Source organism: Sceloporus occidentalis, unplaced genomic scaffold, assembly GCF_023333645.1.
Source record: "Sceloporus occidentalis isolate IW3139 unplaced genomic scaffold, rSceOcc1.0.p SCAF_56, whole genome shotgun sequence".
In the NCBI taxonomy this organism is placed as follows: domain Eukaryota; kingdom Metazoa; phylum Chordata; class Lepidosauria; order Squamata; family Phrynosomatidae; genus Sceloporus; species Sceloporus occidentalis.
The window spans coordinates 2,334,912-2,354,379 of NW_028317036.1; the positions used below are offsets into that span (position 1 = coordinate 2,334,912).

At 38.8% G+C, this 19,468-nt stretch overlaps 1 non-coding gene across 1 annotated transcript; it reads right to left on the reverse strand.

The window, feature by feature from the left end:
* Positions 1-7,612: 7,612 nt before the first annotated feature.
* On the reverse strand, positions 7,613-7,742 carry LOC149287811 (small nucleolar RNA SNORA35). The gene has a single exon (XR_016277435.1). It is a non-coding gene; the product is annotated as a small nucleolar RNA SNORA35 (small nucleolar RNA).
* Between the last annotated feature and the right edge of the window lie 11,726 nt (positions 7,743-19,468).

Genomic DNA, 19,468 nt, shown 5'->3' on the forward strand with positions numbered 1-19,468 from the left:
AAGCCCTATGATTTTCATCTAAACCAAAAGGGCAGGAAATTCATTTTCCAAATCTGAATGGTTTTTGGTCCATTTGCAAAGTTTAAGGTGTAGTGTACAACAACTAACTTGAGTACCCCTACACATTTTCTCTCTCTAGCCTTGTATTTTATCCTTCAAGAACAGTTTCTACCTCGACCTAATAAAAGTAATGCGGTCTAATCATACCTACTTAAAATGACCATTAACTTCCAAAAGAATACTACCTTTGTATAGTATCCTATTATTACAAAATTGTACTTTGACTGCACTGTTCTTCAACTGGCGACCTGGAGGCAGGATTCTGTCCCTGGTGTTGTTGCACTGTGACTAGGGTGGCTGTATTTCATTCTAGAATTAATTTAACAATGCCTAGCACCCCAACCTGTTAGACCCCAATAGTCACACGCTCAGTTATATGGAAGCAATTGTACTTTGTAGTTTTCCTCCACTACAGAGCTGGTCCTTGACCAAAAAGCTCTCCAGGTGAGAAGCCTCTCTGTCACCCCCCTACTTTAACCCCTTGGAGACAATTCGTGGAGTGACAGCTGCTGTCTGACCCCTTTCACCAGGTGCCTCAGGCAGCTGTCTTAGTAGCCTGGCACAAAGACTGGCCCCGCACCAATACCTAAAAGTAAAATATTGACACCACATATTATAATAATAAAACATTACAACAATTCCGATTTAATTCACACTGAGTTGGCATAAACATATCTTGTTTATCCTAAATGACTATCAAGGAAAGAGCATTTGAAAAGTTTAATCATTTTACTCAAGTAATGAAAGCCTTATTTAAAGAGAGGCTTGGGAGACTGAAATGCGAAAGATGCATTGGCGGATACAGATATGGAGGGATTTCTAGGGCTCACACTGCCAAAAAGACTTTTATTGCACTGTGCAGCAATTTATAATTACCCTGATGCACTAACAAAAATCAATCCTCTTGGCAAAGTTGGAACAATTGTTGAGTCTTTACTTGGCTGTCCCCTTTAACCTTTCAGATAAAGAATTTTAAATATATTGGACAAAGAATGGGCAAACACTGGGTCAAAAATTAACATTTATTTACTAGTGTTCTATGGACTGACAACTGACATCTGCGGACAGTATAATGGTTTTAATAATAATTAAAAAAAAACTATAAAATTGTATTAAGGAATGTTAATAAGACAAAATTTAGCAATTGCCAGGTCTTCTATTGTATTATTATTGCGTTTCACACTATATCTAAATAACAGACATTATACATAACCTTAAGTTTGCTTATTCTATAGGACAGTAATAATCTCCAGTGTGATGGCACCAGATAGATATTGATAAATGAAACGGCATACAAAAAGAGTGAATATATCTATTTTATTTATCCCATAAGAAGGCAAAGATTGTATAATTCATGAGTGTAGAGAAGCCCATAAAGTAACAGTGGTGGTCGCCCCTCAGTTGTCCAATTTATTTTGTTTTATTTTTACATACTTCTTGTATTATACAGTACAGATATTTTATTGTTTTATAGCAGATACAATGATAATGGTAAGCCTATATTGCTGTTCGTGGTTTTCTAAAACTGCTTGAAAATGTATTTAAATTATTTTATTATTTAAATGTAATTCCTTTCAAAAAATCATTTGAAAATATTTTCTTGTATATTTTCTTGTATTATGATGTGTCAAAGCAAAATACACATGGGTACCCAAACAAAATACTCCATGACTCTTGTCCAGATATGTTCTTTGGTTCTTTTAGCTTGGTGACATAAACCTCACCATCACAGCTTGTAGAATAAATAAATTAATTCATTAAAACTGCCTATATCGTGGTATACAAGGCTTTTTGCTGAGCAAACAGTGTAATTAATTGTTTTAGAGACATTTAGTTTAAAACCCATCTTATGTAAGTTCAGCTCTGTAGTTCAAAGTCTTCTCTAACCAATTTCATGTCCTAAATTCAGGGCCATCTTTAATACTCTAGCAATAATGCATGAGCCCACTGCTAGCAACCTCTCTTGTACTGCCCACGGGAAGCAAATGCCTGCCCAGAGTCCAATCAATATTTAAGGCGGCCCTGCCTAAATTTCCATTCCTTAATAGTTGAATGATAACATAACAAGGAGGAATCATGTGGCTCCTGAGATACCTTTTCATATTAGATGGGCTGTAATTTTTCATAGCTATATTGCTTACCAAAGAGCTGAATCAGTGGGACTGCATTTAAACCCAAAAGAGACTCTCAAGCAATTTAAATCCTTCTCTGGACACCATTAATAAGGCAACTGTGTGGCAGGCGGGGAGCTCAACCCTAAAGAAAAATTAGGATAGGACCATATAGGGCTAAGTAATTTATGGCCATATGGTGTAACGGATTCCCCAATATTTATGATTTTTTAGGTTTTTTTAATATTCGCTGGGTTCTTGCTTTGTTTTGTGTACCTAATTACATAGGTTTTAGAGTATAAAACTACAAAGTAGGACAGGGAAAAGTGACAGATACAAAGTCAGATACCTTACATCATCCTTGGTGTGTTACCACTAAATGATGCTTAGAGAATATGACTATTATGTTGTATGATGTATACCCTGCCATTGTCCTTGTTGATTGATATAGCTGCAACATTTTATTATATAGAATAAGAATAAGTCAGCAAAAAAGGAAGCAGCCACATTGATTTTATAAACATATGTGTTTTCATTACAAAAAGGTGCCTGTCATCTGCAAAAAAGTGATGGCAATAACTAGTTTCTTCTGCCAGTCTGAAATTGTCTTGCCAAGGGCACCTTGAATGACCAGGGTGTGGTGGGCTGCTTCTTATAATGGGTCTTTTTAGGAAACCTGAAATCTCCCTTTTTTATGCAGTTATGTATCTCCGTGGTAATCGTGTCCAGCATTGCACAAGGCTCAGTACAAAGGACTTTGGCTGCTGAGGTCAGTTATGTTGGCAACTAAGGAGCTGCTGAGAGTCAGGCCTAGGCAAGCACCCAGCCAAAATACAGCACCTTAAAGAGTATGTGTGTTTAGTTTATTGGGCTAAGATAACTGAGTTAAGGCTTGTTTTAAAGTAAAGATAAAAGAATATGCATTTTAAGATAGCAGTTCCCCTTTAAGCACAACCTTCAAGGGCACTTATAGTTCAATGCATAGTTCAATTGATGGCATGATTTTTAAGAGATTTTTATGCATTATGTAGGGTCGACTTTTTGCAGCAAGAACTTGTTAGGAGTAACTATCTTGCCAACTCCCACTTTAGTGAATAAACCCCCATGTCTTTAGTGCTCCTTTCTTGCATATGCTTGTACAGCCCATTTTAGGATGAGTGCTCTATGCAGGCAACTAGTTTGGTAGGACTGGTCCTGATAGCACAGCTGCAATTGTAATTTAATATAAAATAGTCATTTTTATATATGTCTTCACCATTGTCACAGTCGTTTTTTTTATATGTTTTACACATTGCCACTATGTACAGTTTGCCTAAAAACAACAATAGATTGTTAAACTTTATAGTCTTATTAGTGCAATGTGTTTTGGAAGTCTGCCACAGGTAAGCAGCATTTACAATGAAGCAATTGTGCTGGAAGTCCCAATTCAACAAAATGTGTGTTCTCTGTGCTCAAAAGGTTTGCTCACAGAAGAATTTGTTAAACACTTGTTTGTCAGGCTATGTAGTGGCAGCCAACTACAAGCACTATGGGCCCCTCCGAGGATCAGGAAGAGGTGCTCTGCCCCAAAGGAGGCTGCAATCCCTAAGAAGTTTACAATAAAGACAAAAAGTGCATGAAATCTCTTCTAGATCAATCAACTTTGTTATTCACAGACAAAATCCCAGGGCCAAAAACAGTTTAGACTTTATGCATTTCACGGATGTGCTTAATTGTAAGTGTGCAAGGACTATAAACACAATTATAGAGACATCTGACACTGACGGTCTCTATAATGTCAGTCCCTATATAAATGTTAGAATTTGCCAATTTACACAATTTTATTTGAATGTCTGAATACGAGGAGGGACTCCCCAACAAAACAAACAAGAACGAAGCAAACAGCTTTGAATTCTTGTTTGAATTTTGTCTTGTTTTTTCACTCTCACTCTTACCCACTCTCGGATACTCTTTCTCTCTCTTATGCTCTCTCTCAATCTCTCCTTACCTTCTCTGTCAACTCTGCTTCTTTTTTTGCCTCCTTTCCCCAGCTGTCACATTGATACTATGGAAGACTGCGTTGCATAGAATGCATTAAATGGTGTTATTTGGGTTAAAGACACAGAGCACTGGGATATGACATCATACCTCAGCGCTCCACAATTAAAATGGTGGATGCAGAGGGGAGCGGCTGGGTCACTGACCTAAGTCGGACCTTGAGGAGTGCCCAAGGTAAATACGCTGCTGCTTATAACCTGTTATATCTCTCTATATTATTCTATGCTAAAAAATAATCCATACATTTATCAAAATAATTTGGCAGCACAACATTTGTAGGTAGTAAACCTAGCAAAACAAAGCAGTCAAATACATGTAATGTGTTCCTGGGCAACACTGCCAATTACTGTACACTATCCAATGCCATGTTTAAAATGAAATATTATCAAACTTATGAAGATTGATTCACTCTAAGATTATTCAGTTCCAGGATACAGTTTATAGGTCACGTATTAAATACTCTAGTCTAAAACCAAAGGCAAAAAGCAAGAAATTTATAGGGAACAATTTCCAATGGGAGTTATTCTTTGATTAATCTAGTGGAGAGAATGGCTCCCTCTATACATGGACACTAATGGAATCTGTGAAGGAATTAATTGTTATAGTTGTCATATATATAATAATGTTGGTTACAATTTCTTGGGAGCTAATTAAAAAAGGAAGAGCTTGTTCCAGAGCAAGAGTTGTATTTCTTCTCCACAAGCGTGAGAGAACAAGGGAACTGTTAAGGAAATATGAGTGCAGGTAGCTGTCTAGTGAGTTATTACTTAGGGAGCACTGCAGGGGAATAACAAATGACCAGGAATAATATGGAATGCAACTCTAAAATTCTATGGCAGGTTATATCTATGAGAATGGAAAGAGATTTAACACTGTAGGCGACAGACAGATGTGCAGTCTTTTCCAACGTGATGTGTTGCGCACGTCTCTTAGACTCAAAGTGTTAATGGTAGTAAAATTCATGGACAGTAATGTATCTTGAAACAGAAGGTTTGTACTTGATTTGTATGGCTGCACAGAATAGAAGACATGTCTACAATTATACTGTGAACTGCCCCCTAATAATTTAAAGCATGAGACACAATCGCCACATACAACTTTTTGGCTTCATTTTTCACCTTAGTCTTATGTACATCATATATCTTCCATGTTTTTCACTTCTGTCCTTTCACATTTCTGTATTTGTCTTTTTTTATTTCACTCTGAACTGAAGAGAAAAAAACAAACCTTGTGAGTAAACTGAAGCCCTTCCTTGTAACTACAAGTCTTATAGAGTTGGTAGAACATTCATGGCAGGTGAGATGATAAGGCAAGGGACATGGCTTACTGCTAGGTTCAGTAGATGGTTTAAAAGAAAGATACACTGTGTTTGGATTATGCCTTAACACTTACTATTTATTAAATCAATTGTTTAACCTTAGTAATAAATATGTATTCTGGGTGCCTTGTATTTACATAAGGAGTTTAGTATAGGGTTCTAAAATAATTCAATTATATGTATTTTAAATTTTAAAATGCAACTGTTCATTCATGTAGTGCCCATAAAGAATTTACATTTTTTGTTCTGCAGTTGTAATGTGTCACTGTAATTGTCAAAAGTAACATTTCCTTACTGTCTTTTCTGAGTATCCATTCATCCATTGTGGATCCAGTCACTTTGAATGCTGATAACTTTCTCAGTATACTTAACATGCTGTTTAATGGACCTTCAAAAAGGGGAAGGATACAACATCTATCAGTGTTATTCTACTTATATTTACTTCCAGACCCCATTTTTGGGTTAATCTTTTCAGGGGAATCACAAACATAAGAAACAGATTGACAATTGAGAGGCACACTTTGTAACACTAAACAAAAAGGGTAGGGGCAACCGATAAGAATAAATTGGGAGAAGCAAGAAGCTTTATTGACCGGTCTTGCCTCATGTGTAAAACATTGCCAGCCAGCACTTTCCTAGTAGTAAATTCACAATTTAGAACAAACCATTAAAGAGGAAAAATATACATTAAGTATTAAAATGCTTTATAATCATTAAGAAAATATATTTTCCCTGCTACTATCTTTTGTTTGGTGCAGCTGTAATATTTTCATGATTATTAGCACAATATCTAAATTAACACTAAAGCAAGTTCTATTTGCATTATTTTTTTCCAGATCCCTGCAGAGCATTGTTTGTAATACAGTGAGTAAATTATTAAACAGGGAGATAACTGATTTTGCTTAAATTCTCATTCACAGGAAAAAACTGGTAATGAATATTTTCATAATAAAGGTTACACATTTGCTATAGATAGTAGTACTTGACCAACTGTTGCAGAGATTACAGAACAATAAAGTAAATTTAATTTACTTCATTGGAAAGTCTCATTTACGTGATAATATATGAACACATACATGTACAGTATATGCTCTTAGAGGTAAACTGAAGGCAAGACCTGACCCATTTGCAGGGACAAGCGTGTGTATTTTTTACAGGAACATATAACTGTCATGTCATAAGAAGTAGGCACTGATTGGTTGTTGCCATAGAAGCTCAAAAAAGCTTTTTAAAATTGTGTTGGTTGTATGTGATTAACCCCTTCGTGACAAAGGCTGATTTTACTTTTTGTACCCTTCGTGACAATGGCTGTTTTATCGTTTCTGCGGTGTTTGTGTTTAGCTGTAATTTTCTCTTAACCCATTTACTAAACCCACACAAGTTATATATTGTTTTTTTCAGGACAAGAAGGGCTTTTTTTTTTCATATGATGTAATTTCCTATAATAAAAATAATAAAATATGACGAAAAATTGAAAAAAAAACACATTTTCTCACTTTTATTTGAAAAATCTTTTATTCATCATAAAAAACTACTGAAAAAACCTGCTAAATAGATTCTACTATTTGTCCCGAGTTTAGAAATACCCAATGTTTTTATGTTTTTTTGCTTTCTTCTACACGTTATGGGGCAATAAGTACAAGTAGCGTTTTGCTAATTCAAAACCATTTTTCTCTGAATCTGGTAATTCTGTCTCTATGTGGTATTTGGGGCATCTTTGAAGCCAGCAAATTAAATTTACCCCACCAAACCATATATTTTTGAAAACTAGACACCCCAGGGTATTTTAGATGCTGATAGTTTAACCCTTTCCATGCACTAATCCTACCACCAACCCTTGTCAAAGTTTGGGATAGTAATTGTTTTTGGTGTTTTTTTCACATACTTTGTACTTCAGGTGTGAAATTACAGCTCCTGGTATATGTTGCTGTCACACAACACCCAGATATGTGTCCAGCAACATCTCCTGAGTACATTGATACCCCACATGCATGGGTTTGTCAGATTGTTTGGGGGCAAAAGGGCCACATTTGGAACATGAGCAATTCAAATTCAGTAGGAATTTTACATCTGGGTAAAGAAAAATGCTTGTACCCAACTATCAGTAGGGACAGGTTACAAGAAAGCCTGGCCTATCTCCAAGAAGGGATTTGATCTAGCACCTTAAGTGGTCCCTCATGCCACGGAATGGACACAGGGGTCACTTGACAGTGCAAATAAAAACGCTTAAAAATGGTGGAGCAAATAAAAGCTAAAAAACAGTAAATGTAACAAAAAATTTAAAAAAAATACAAAAATGGAGCAGGAACAAAAAAAAAATTAAAAATGGGAAACTGTGTGATACAGCTTGAAGCAGTCACTGACACAGAGTGCAGGTTTTCCAGGGCAATCTGGACAGTAAAATGTGGTGTCCTTTCTTTGCCCCCTGCTGTAGCATACCCTGCATCTCTTTTGGGGATTCTGCTTCTTTGCTGTAGGGGGGATTTTAAAAATAAAATGGGTAGCCCCAATTCTGTTGGTTCCCATCACTACTTCGGGACCAGGTGCATCACGGTACAAGATACCTGAAATTACTTCGAGCTGAAACTGCAAAAAAGACAGCTTCAGCCCAGTGTCTGCTTTTTTGTGCAGCAAAAAAGCGTTATAGGTTGCAATTTGCATTAGATAAATTGCAACCTTCTTGTACCAGGCCTTTGTCTTCCTCATAATGAGGTAGGGCTGTAGGAGTTGATCTGACAGATCAACTCCACCCATGTGCTTGTTATAGGCCCTGATGCACACTGGCTTTGTAGTGACCCCAGCTCTGCCACGGACAGAAACCTCCACGGTTCTCTCATCGTGGATGGTGCTCAGCATGCACACCTCTTTTCTGTCCTTGAACTTCAATGCCAAAAGCTCCTCTTGGCGTAGAGCTGAGGTCTCCCCCTTTCCTAGCCGGGTTCGTACCAGGCGTTGTGGGAAACCCAAGCGGTTCTTTTTTATAGAACCGCAAGCTACCGTATCGAAACAATACAGCAGCTTGAACAAAGGGACGCTTGTATAGAAGTTATCTACATACAAGTGGTAGCCTTTGTTCATAAGGGGGAATATTAGGTCCCAAACAATCTTGGCACTGGTGCCCAGATGATCTGGGCAACCTGGAGGGTCAAGGTAGCTATCCTTACCCTCGTATACCCGGAAGGCATGAGTATATCCTGTCTCGCTCTCACAGAGCTTATACACCTTCACTCCATACCTGGAGCGCTTGGAAGGAATATACTGCTTGAATCCCAACCTTCCTTTATATTTCATTAGGGATTCATCCACGCAGATATTTTTTCCAGGTGTATAAACCTCTGGAAACCTGGCAGCGAGATGGGTAATCAGGGGGCGGATTTTGTACAGCCTATCAAACTGGGGGTCCTCCTTAGGGGGGCACAGGCTGTTGTCGCTAAAATGCATGAAACGAAGAATCATTTCATACCTTTGCCTAGTTATAGTTTGGGCAAAAATGGGGGTACTAAAGATGGGGCTGGTGCTCCAGTAGGAGCGGATGGAGGGCTTTTTTATAATGCCCATTAACATTGTGAGTGCCCAGAATTTAAGAAATTCTGGCACGTCAATGGGAGTCCATGGCTGTTTTGCCCAAAAAGAATTAGGGCTAGCAGCACGGTGCTGCTGGGCATAAATGTTTGTTTGTGTGACAATGTCTCCCAAGACATCGTCTCCCAAAAAAACCTGCACAAATTGCAGTGGAGTGAATCCTGTAACATCAATATTGATGCCAGGAATTCCAGAAAAAGGAGGGATAGCTGGCTTGTACCTATTAGGCGCTACCCATGCCTCTGGTGCACTGCCACGACTACGTGTGGTAGGCGTCCTAACAGCCACAGATACATCACTAGATGTATCTGTGAACTGACCAACGTCAAAATCTGACGCTGTATCAGTGGCCTCAGAATCTGTGGCCAAAAAGGCATACGCCTCCTCAGCCGTATACCGCTGCATGGTAAGAATTGCAGCAAAAATAGTGGGGAAGGAAAGGGTTAATGGCTATAATAAAAAATAAAAAAAAAACCTAAAAAAAGTAAAAAAAACTAAAAAAAGTAAAAAAACATGTAAAAAAAAAAAACCCAAAAACAATTGCCACTATGCAAGATCACTGTTTATGCAGTGATCAATGGCAATGAAGGGGTTAATATTATATGGGTGGCTCTTATAAGAGCCTTTGGATCAATATATATATATTTTTATTAGGGAACACACCGATCTGTCTCTCTCCCTCACTAGAAGCAAGTGAAGGAGGGGGGCAGATCCAATACTGATCAAAGGCAATGTTTAGAAAACATTGCCTTTGATTTATCAAATCATGATCACTCTTATGAGTGATCTGACCACTAGGGGTGTTATTCACTGGATGTCCATGACATCCAGCAACACCCCCCCGATGATGTCAGCAGGCTCCGCCCCCCGGCTTGATGGGCGCCGCCATCTTGAAACACCGCGTGTGTTTCGAAGACACCGGCACCGGGAAGGTAAGTTGAGCATTTAGGAAGCGATCGCGAGTCGCTTCCTTTGCTAAACAGGTGTTGCAAAGATGCCTCGATACTGAGGCATCTTAGCAACACCAGCTAAGCAAAGGAAGCGACTCGCGATCGCTTCCTAAACCCGTTTTTCGGCGGCGGGCGCCGCCATGTTTGAAAGACGTGCAGTCTTTCAAACATGTTTTTTTTTTGCTCCTAGGAGCGATCGGGGGGGGCGGGAATGTTTTTTTTGGTGTTGCTCAATGCCTCGATGTCGAGGCATTAGAGCAACACCGTTTGAGTGAAAAAATCGATCACGGATCGATTTTTTCACCCGTTTAAAGACGTGCCGGTCCTGGCACGTCAATTGTCATAATCGTCACGATTTTCAGTGACGTGCCCGGACCGGCAATTGTTACGAAGGGGTTAAACCTTCAGAGAAGCAAAACAAAGTTTTATTTGTTTGTGGTGTAGTGGAACACTCCCTTTAAACACTTGTGATTAGTTTGTATGATCTGTCAATGCAAAATTGTTTCTAGGGCACAGTTCTACTTTCCATATTAAAACTGATTGTTGAGAACCTTATTATTTTTCCACATCCAATTATTATTATTCTGAGGATTTTGATTTAAGATTATTTGTTATAGTTACTGATGCAGCCTGTACTTGTGGATTCAGTTATTCTCGAAAAATATTTAAGCTCCAATATTAAGAAGGAATAATTGAACTGTTGGGATGGAATACGAATCATTAAATGTTTTTTTTAATTCATTTCTGGTACGACACGGCATATGTAAATATGAAAAAAATAGTAATTTGTAGGGCAGCAACAGGGTTCTGGTAATTCATCTAACAATATAGTAACAAACTCACAGGAATACGTCATACTGTGATCATTCATAAAGGGAATACAAACATAACTTTAAGAAGATTATGAAAATATGAAATGCTAGTTATTTTGGGATCAAATTGATTTATTTGTGATTCCCGTTGCGTTTAGTATTAATTGTCGGAGTATCTTTATTAGAAACCAGCAAGGAACAAACACACTGGAATTAAAATAATTAAACTAACAAAACCAGTAAGTAGGGCATATCAGTAATCAACATTCGATATACAAATTAATAAGGCATACGAATTGTATATACAGATAAAATGCACACAGACGGTAGCGAACCAAGATACAGGAGTAGTGAAGTCCCCCAAATGTTTGTTAGTTGAGTCAAATCTAGATAGACATACTGTTTGAAAGTAAACCTGTATACTTAATGCAGTATTTAATACATGAGGGCCACGTGGCCAAAAGTTTTGAGAATGACACAAGTATTGGTCTTCACAAAGTTTGCTGCTTTAGTGTTCGTAGATATTTTGTCAGATGTTACTCTGGTATACTGAAGTATAATTACAAGCATTTCATAAGTGCTAAATGCCTTTACTGACAATTACATTGAGTTTATGCAAAGAGTCAATGTAGGCAGTGTTGACCCTTCTTTTTCAAGACCTCTGCAATCTGCCCTGGCATGCTGTCAATTAACTTCTGGGTCACATGCTGACTGATGGCAGCCTATTCTTTCATAATCAATGCTTGAAGTTTGTCAGAATTTGTGGGTTTTTGTTTCTCCACCCGCCTCTTCAGGATTGACCACACGTTATCAACGAGATTAAGGTCTTGAAGTTTCCTGGCCATGGACCCAAAATTTCGATGTTTTTTTCCCCTGAACCATTTGGTAATCACTTTTGCCTTATGGAAAGGTGCTCCACCATGCTGGAAAAGGCATTGTTCGTTACCAAACTGTTCTTGGATGTTGGGAGAAGTTGGTCTTAAAGGATGTGTTGGTACCATTCTTTATTCATGGCTGTGTTCTTAGGCAAACTTGTGAGTGAGCCCACTCGCTTGATTGAGAAGCAACCCCAAACATGAATGGTCTCAGGATGCTTTACAGTTGGCATGACACAGGACTGATTGTAGCACTCACCTTGTCTTCTCTGGATAAGCTTTTTTTCCGGATGTCTCAAACAATCAGAAATAAATAACATCAATAAACATAAATTATTAACAAAAACCATAAAGCCTACCAGGCAAACTAGGAACCACCACACAGGGACGGACATACCAAGATGCCCAAACCTGAGGCTCCCAGTACCACCTACCGGGAACCTCCCATCAAATGCTCTCCCCCAGAGCATTCACATCCCCTAGATGCCTGGTAAGCTACCCACCCAGCTGTGACAGCAGAAATACCCCAACATAATACAATAAACAAGGAGGGAGGGCGGGACAAACAACACAAGGTAAGGTGACTACAAAATGTCCCCAAACCTCGTGTCACAACCCCTTAAATAATCACCCCCTAAACCCCACCCCCAACCTACCAAATATGGCACCAAAGCCCTACTCGGGAGCCCAGTCAGGGCCTACTCTGGCCATGCTGACCCCCGCTGGCATCATTTCTGAGCAAGCTCTGCACTCAATCAGCATAACAGAGTGATCTCCAGCCTTGTCCACATGAACACTCTCACTTGTGTTAATGAGAGAATCACTGACATGATGTCAGCTGGTCCTTTTGGTGCAGGGCTGAAATGCAGTGGAAATGGTTTTTTTTGCATTAAGTTGATTTTGCAATTGATTGCAATTCATCTGATCACTCTTCATAACGTTCTGGAGTATATGCAAATTGTCATCATCTAAACTGAGGAAGCTGTGAAAATTAATATTTGTGTCATTCTCAAAACTTTTGGCCACAACGTTTTTAATGGAATCTCTTCATAGGCGTACAGAGGCCCTTTATCACTCTCATCACTCCTGTATTCCAATGACTCTTTTATCAATCTCATCACCCTGTGTTCCAATGACTCCTTTATCAATCTCATCAGTCCTGTGTTCCAATGACTCGTTGTGTTCGCTCATCCAAGTTTAAAAGGCTAATTGATAGTTAGAAAACAATTTTGCAATTATGTTACAGAAAACAGAAATGTATTGTTTTCCATGAAACAGTGAACCCAAACTTTTGAATGGTATATATATATATATATATATATATATTACATGCAGGGTAGCTGGATTATGAAATTAAAGGTGGCAAAACAAGATTTACTTAGCTGTCCATATGTTATTTTCTCTCATCCTCCCGTGACCTTTACAAAAGGCTGCAAGAACAATTCAAGACACTCCAAAGGGAAGGTATAAGAGGAGAAATAACTTATTGATAATGAATAATCGTGTGAATTGCAAACATCAGGACATTGTAAACAGGTTAAGTAAGCTGTGCCAACGGTGTGTGTCTAATACATATATTGTTTTGCTTTTAATCTGCAAATGCTATTACAAATATACCGTATTTTTCGCTCTATAAGACGCACCTGCTGATAAGACGCACCTAGATTTTAGAGGAGAAAAAAAAGGAAAAAATATTTTGAGCTAAAAAATGGGCTATAAAAAAAGGACATCATCCTCCCGTCATGCCTGCACAGAAAAAAGCTGGTCAGACATGATGGGAAGTGTAGTTGGACTACAAGCGGCGTACTGCGCATGCGCCGGCGCCATACGTGACACGGCGCTTGCGTCAAATCCCCCCGTCCTCTCCATCCAGTCCGCCCTTAGCCGTCGCAACGGACCAGAGAAGAGGAGAGGCGGCGACAGAGGCGGCGGTCTCCAGATGAAGACCTCCCCTGGACGGCGAAGCGAGACAGAGACTGTCCGGGACACTTTTGGTGAGTACCGTATTGGCTCGGATATAGGCCGCCCCCGTATATAGGCCGCACCCTAAAAGTTTGGTGCTTTTTTAAAGAAAAAGTTTTTTTCTTTAAAAAAGCACCAAAAAACATACTGCCACTCTGCCCCCCCGCCCCCCGAGATATGCTACCACTGTCCTCCCTCCCCGAGATACGCTGCCACTGTCCTCCCTCCCCGAGATACGCTGCCACTGTCCTCCCTCCCCAAGATACGCTGCCACTGTCCTCCCTCCCCGAGATATGCTACCACTGTCCTCCCTCCCCGAGATACGCTGCCACTGTCCCCCTCTGCCCCCCCCTCCCCAACTTACCGGAGCAGACTCCCGGGTGTCTTGCGGGGCCGGCGGGGGACATCTACGCAATACAACTTCCGGTGCGGCACATCCGGCACCGGAAGTTGTATTGCGTAGACGTCCCCCGCCGACCCCGCAAGACACCCGGGAGTCTGCTCCGGTAAGTCCGCGGGGGGTGCAGAGGTAAAACGCATCCGCACGATGCGCTTAGACAACCTCCCGTGCCGGCACCCCCCCCGTGGGAAGTGCTGGCAGGGGAGGCTGTCTGAGCGTATCGGGGAGTAGGATGCAGGTCCCCTGCACCGCTGCGGGGGATCTGTATCCTAACCCCGCTGCCTGCCCGGCGCCCGGGACTGCATGTCCCGGGCGTCGGGCGCTAGACCCCGAATATAGGCCGCACCCCCACTTTAAAGTCTTAAAGTGGGGGAAAAAAGTGCGGCCTATATTCGAGCCAATACGGTATATCGTTGCCCCCCCCCCTCCCTGCCTGCATCTTCGCTCCATAAGACGCGGCTGATTTTTCATCCTACTTTGGGAGGAAAAAAACTGCGTCTTATGGAGCGAAAAATACGGTATATTTAGTGTAGTCTATTGAACCGCATAACGTAACATTTGAGAAATGTACCACATCTGCTTTAACTTTAACAGACTTCAACAGATGAAGAGGGGCAAATGCCAGCCAGCTTTTGATAAATAATAACTGTTAGTAGAGGCATATGTCCATAGATACAGATATCTTTATATATATATTATAGCATTTACTAATATGTAGTATTCCAAATTGTGAGTAATGTTCTTTTTATTCAAAGCATATGCTACAGAAATGCCTAAAATATCTGTTCTTCAACTGCCAAAGTGATTAAAGTCTGTAATGGTGACAAGAGGGCTATTTTTTATCTTCCTACAGTTAGAGGTCATTTTGATGACTTCTAGCAGAATTTGACTATATTATTTCTTATATTATTACTTCTAAATGGCACTTAGTATGAAAGTACTCCTGAATATGTATCATGGATCAATTATATGTTAAAGTAATGTATTATAAAATGCTGGTAATGCTAGAGATAAAAAATGAAGAATTAAATTAAATTGCTACCATGTAATCAATGAAGAAGAATTCAAATATGATCAAGTGGAAGCTGCTTTAATCCTATTAAATTTCTGCAATTTCTGATTTGTGTCTAATACAGCTTAGGTGATTTTCAAGACATATTCATTGCTTATTTTCATCTGCCAATAATGTTATATGGTTTTATTTAATGTATACAACTGTAAATTGTAAGATTTGTAAAGAAAATTGACATACCTGCTTTGAACACAATTACATCATATGCAGTTAGGCATGGAGAAAAGTGGAGAATGCTATAATGGACACACACAGAGCTTGGTGTCAATTAAATCCATTCTTATATACCAAGAATTGAACATCCCACTCAGGAAAGACCTTATCAGGGTTGGACTGGCCTTCAGGAAAAAGGGCAAATGCCTGTTGGGCCAGTGCCTTTATCGCTGCTTTTGTGGTGTGCTTGTGGCCACCACAAAAGCATAAAAGCATAGCATGTGGACGCACGTATCCTTAAGTTGCCAGGTTTTATTTTACTACCCAGTCCAGCCCTGGATATTATCATAATTAGCAACCTGCGTACCAACCAAGTGTCCCGGTTTAGAATGGATGGTCTCTCTCGGGGACTTAAATCCACGCGATATGGTTTTTACTCCTTAAGTCTATGTTTTTCGGTTGTTTGCTAAATTTTCTGGGTTTTGAGTGAATCACCTGGTTCTACAGCCCTAAACAACAACCACAATCATGTGCATTGGTTAAATACAATATATTAGACTCCTTCTAAATGCATAGCTAGGTTCAATAAATATCTACCAATAAGTCAGAAAGACACATAAGATTCTCATTAAAGCTTTGCCTCCTGCCTAGGCCTCTAACCCCATCTCCATAAAAAAAACATAAATTTCCCTTTTTATGAAGGACAGTACCAAAAGGAATGTACCCAACCCAAGCATATGAATAAAACTTATACAGTCCTAACTTACTCAACTGCATTTAAATATACAAAAGGAGTAACACAATGATGTCTCTGAGACGCATATCCTGCTGCAGGAAACACTCCCTGTGCACACTCAATACAGGAAGTGCCCATGGAACAAACCACTTGAGGCAGGGGTGATGTGGAAATTATTCTTCTTTGTTTCACCTAACTTCCCTTGCAGATTTTAATGCCTCTAATCATGCACCGACACACAAGTAATTGGTTAAGTGTAGCTGTGTAGGAATGTTTGGGCTCTGGGCAGTTGTTCTTTTCGCCCTGTGGTAAAGACAGCCATGACCTGAATATCAGTAATTTCTGTTGTTTGTACAATATCTATTTTCTTTTAGTGCAATGCTTATGTTGGTTCCCAGGGCATGTCTATTTTTTCTTTAGAAAAGTACTGAATAAATTAGTCAAATAGGGAATTAAAGCATGAGTACATTTTAATAATAGACCACGGAAAACTTGTTGGCCCTCAAGGTTTTAAAAGTGCTGTCCTCAAAAAGGACAGCGAATCTAAACTATACTACTATAATTTCTGAAAATAATACTATTGGTTTCCCATTACATACTAAAAGTGTGAAAGTCACCTATTTACCTTAGCAGGTCAAATGCCAGAATCCTGTTAAAGATATACTGTCAAGATGCATCGTCCTCGTTGGCACTAAAATTATACTACAGTATGCTTAATGAGGATGAGAAAATATACTGATTATATAAACAACCACCAGTAACAAGGGTTACAAGGCTGGTGAAGAGGATATCACCCTTTCTTTCAGAGGGCCAGCAAGGGGGCCAGTGATTTTGGGTCGCTGCCCAAAGCTTTTTCATCATTTTTTTTTCTTGCAATTTCACATATAGTCACCAAGGTCTTTAGCGAGCATTTACATGGTGAAGAGATGCTGTCAGCGCTCCTTGTAAATATTAATTCTCTTTCTGGAAACATGTTTTGAACTTGACTGGATGGTGAGTGTCGAGTGTGTTGTCTGTCAAATGTGTTTTTGGTCTGTTTTATTACTCAGCTGGACTTGCCTCCTGGAATGTTTGTAACGAGTCCTCCCATGTCAGTGTTAGTAAACAGATATGAGTGAAATATTATAAATTGCATTTGTATGAGTTGCTCGAAAAATCGGTATTTTTGCCATCTTTTACTGAAGGATGTGGCATTTCTTGAAAAACATGCATTGTAAAACCCCGAGCAGTCATGTGATAACCTCTTACCTTAACCGATAAGCGATCACAAATTGACTCTTCTTTTTCCAACACATCCCCTTATGTTATTGAAAAACATTAAACTTTGTTTTCATTTTCTGTCTTGAATGTCTGCAAGAAACGTGTCCCGCATGCTGTAGTTATTACATGTTGCTGCATTGACTGTAATATGTTAATAAAAATCTGTCACAATATGTGCACAATTAAAGCACATAAAGAGAAGCTAGATCTGGATGTCACAGTTTTTATAACTGAATTAATTTATTAAAACTACTCATAGCATCTTATCATCCACCCTTACAAAGGTAAGTATTCTTCGATATTGAGATATCTCTAAATTGTAAGATTCACCTAATGTATTGGTTTGTAAATTCTAGTTTTGTCATACCATTTAAACATAGGTATTGTAAGAAGTACTGAGTATGTTGTTGGTACTATATAAATAATAATAATAATATATCTTTTTTTAATATGTTAATACCAATCTAGGCTTATTTAGTATAGAACTGTAAAATGTAGGATTTGGAAAAAGTAATAATTATATGATTAAGATATGGTACAAGTGAATAGTTTTCATATTGCTATTTTAGATCTGAATGTACAGTGGGAAGTTTATCTTTCCATTGTAGAAAGGAAAGAAACAACTAACACTCCCCAAGTTCTTCATCTGTTTCAATAGTACCTTTCCTCTGAAGTTTTTTTTTAAAAGAAGATGAATCATATCTAAAATTTGCTTTTTGGTGCCTGTTTGATCACTTATGTTCATGTTGCTTGGTACAGTAGTTTGGTTCTTAAATAAAGGGCTTTGTACCCAATATTCACAGCGGTTGCGATATCTCTTTATTAGAGAATAGCCCTATAAGGTGTTTTTTGCTCCGTGGGTATCATCCTCTAATTTGTTGAGTGGTCATGTAGAGTAGATGGGAATCAGGGATAAGCTCACATACAACAATGCGGATCCACAATGCAGTGAGCTATTGGTGGCGGGGTTAGCAAATACAGCTGCTTTTGTTCTGTGCACAAGAAAACGTGTTAGAAATCTCGTAGGGTGTTACTTCATAGTTCTCTGCTGGCAGCCACAATACACAACAATACAAGGGACTCCCAGCCTTGCTTCTAATCATTGAAATCAGTAAAGCTATACATAAAAGCAAAGAAATATATTTTTTTTATGTTGAACCATATTTTCTAGGTATTTCTGTTTGATATTTTACTTCTTATCCCCAATATACAACCGAAAAAAAATGAAAATAACAAAAATTCAGATGGCCTTGATTTTCTATGAGGATTTAATGTTTTGGAGACGTTCCTATAAAAAAATGAGGTAACCTTCATACTGTAAAAGATAATAGGGATGGACCATAGAGCAATAAACTATATACACTTTTCTTGTTTCTTAGAATCAGAAATCATGACTCTCGACACAGTAGGATTAAAAATTAATTTTAGAGAGGAGAACAAACCCAAGTTAAAGATATTAATCTTATAACTACACCCACACATGAATCTTCAGACCTGTGACTGGTAGAGGTTTTTAAATGAGGAAAGCAATTTTCATAGCATATCATGTGTGATCAGTTGAATTAACATCTACATATTCAATATGTATATGCAAAGCATTTTTCTTTCACAGCAAACGGATAAAAACTTTATACTGGTGCACATTTCCTTGATCTTTGAATATTTAAATAGGCCGTACAGCTTTGTAACAAATGAATTGTGTTGCCATTTTAGAGTGATATAAGAATTCTTTTCCTTCTCCTAATGCTTCTCTGGACCTACTCTTGATAGCAGGTCTTGCTGAAAAGCTTAAAACTCATAATCAAAGGGGAATGATGAGCACAGAATTTAATCTGGAGTGAGAAGCAATGTACTGTATAAGATACAACTACATAGCAATCACTACGTGCATGGGAATAGAGTATTTTCTAAGCGTGCTACAATTAGAAGCATCAGCAGCAGTTGTAAAGGTAACATTATACCTACACACAGAATCAACCCATTCCTAGAAATGAATTAAATTAATGCCAAGCATATAACAGGAGAATATTTAAAGAGCATATGTGATCTAACATCATAAGACATAACATGAACAGAGTTGTCTCTGCCGGCACAGATCCTTCTTCCACTGATCATTTACATCCACTAATTAGTGTTTTGG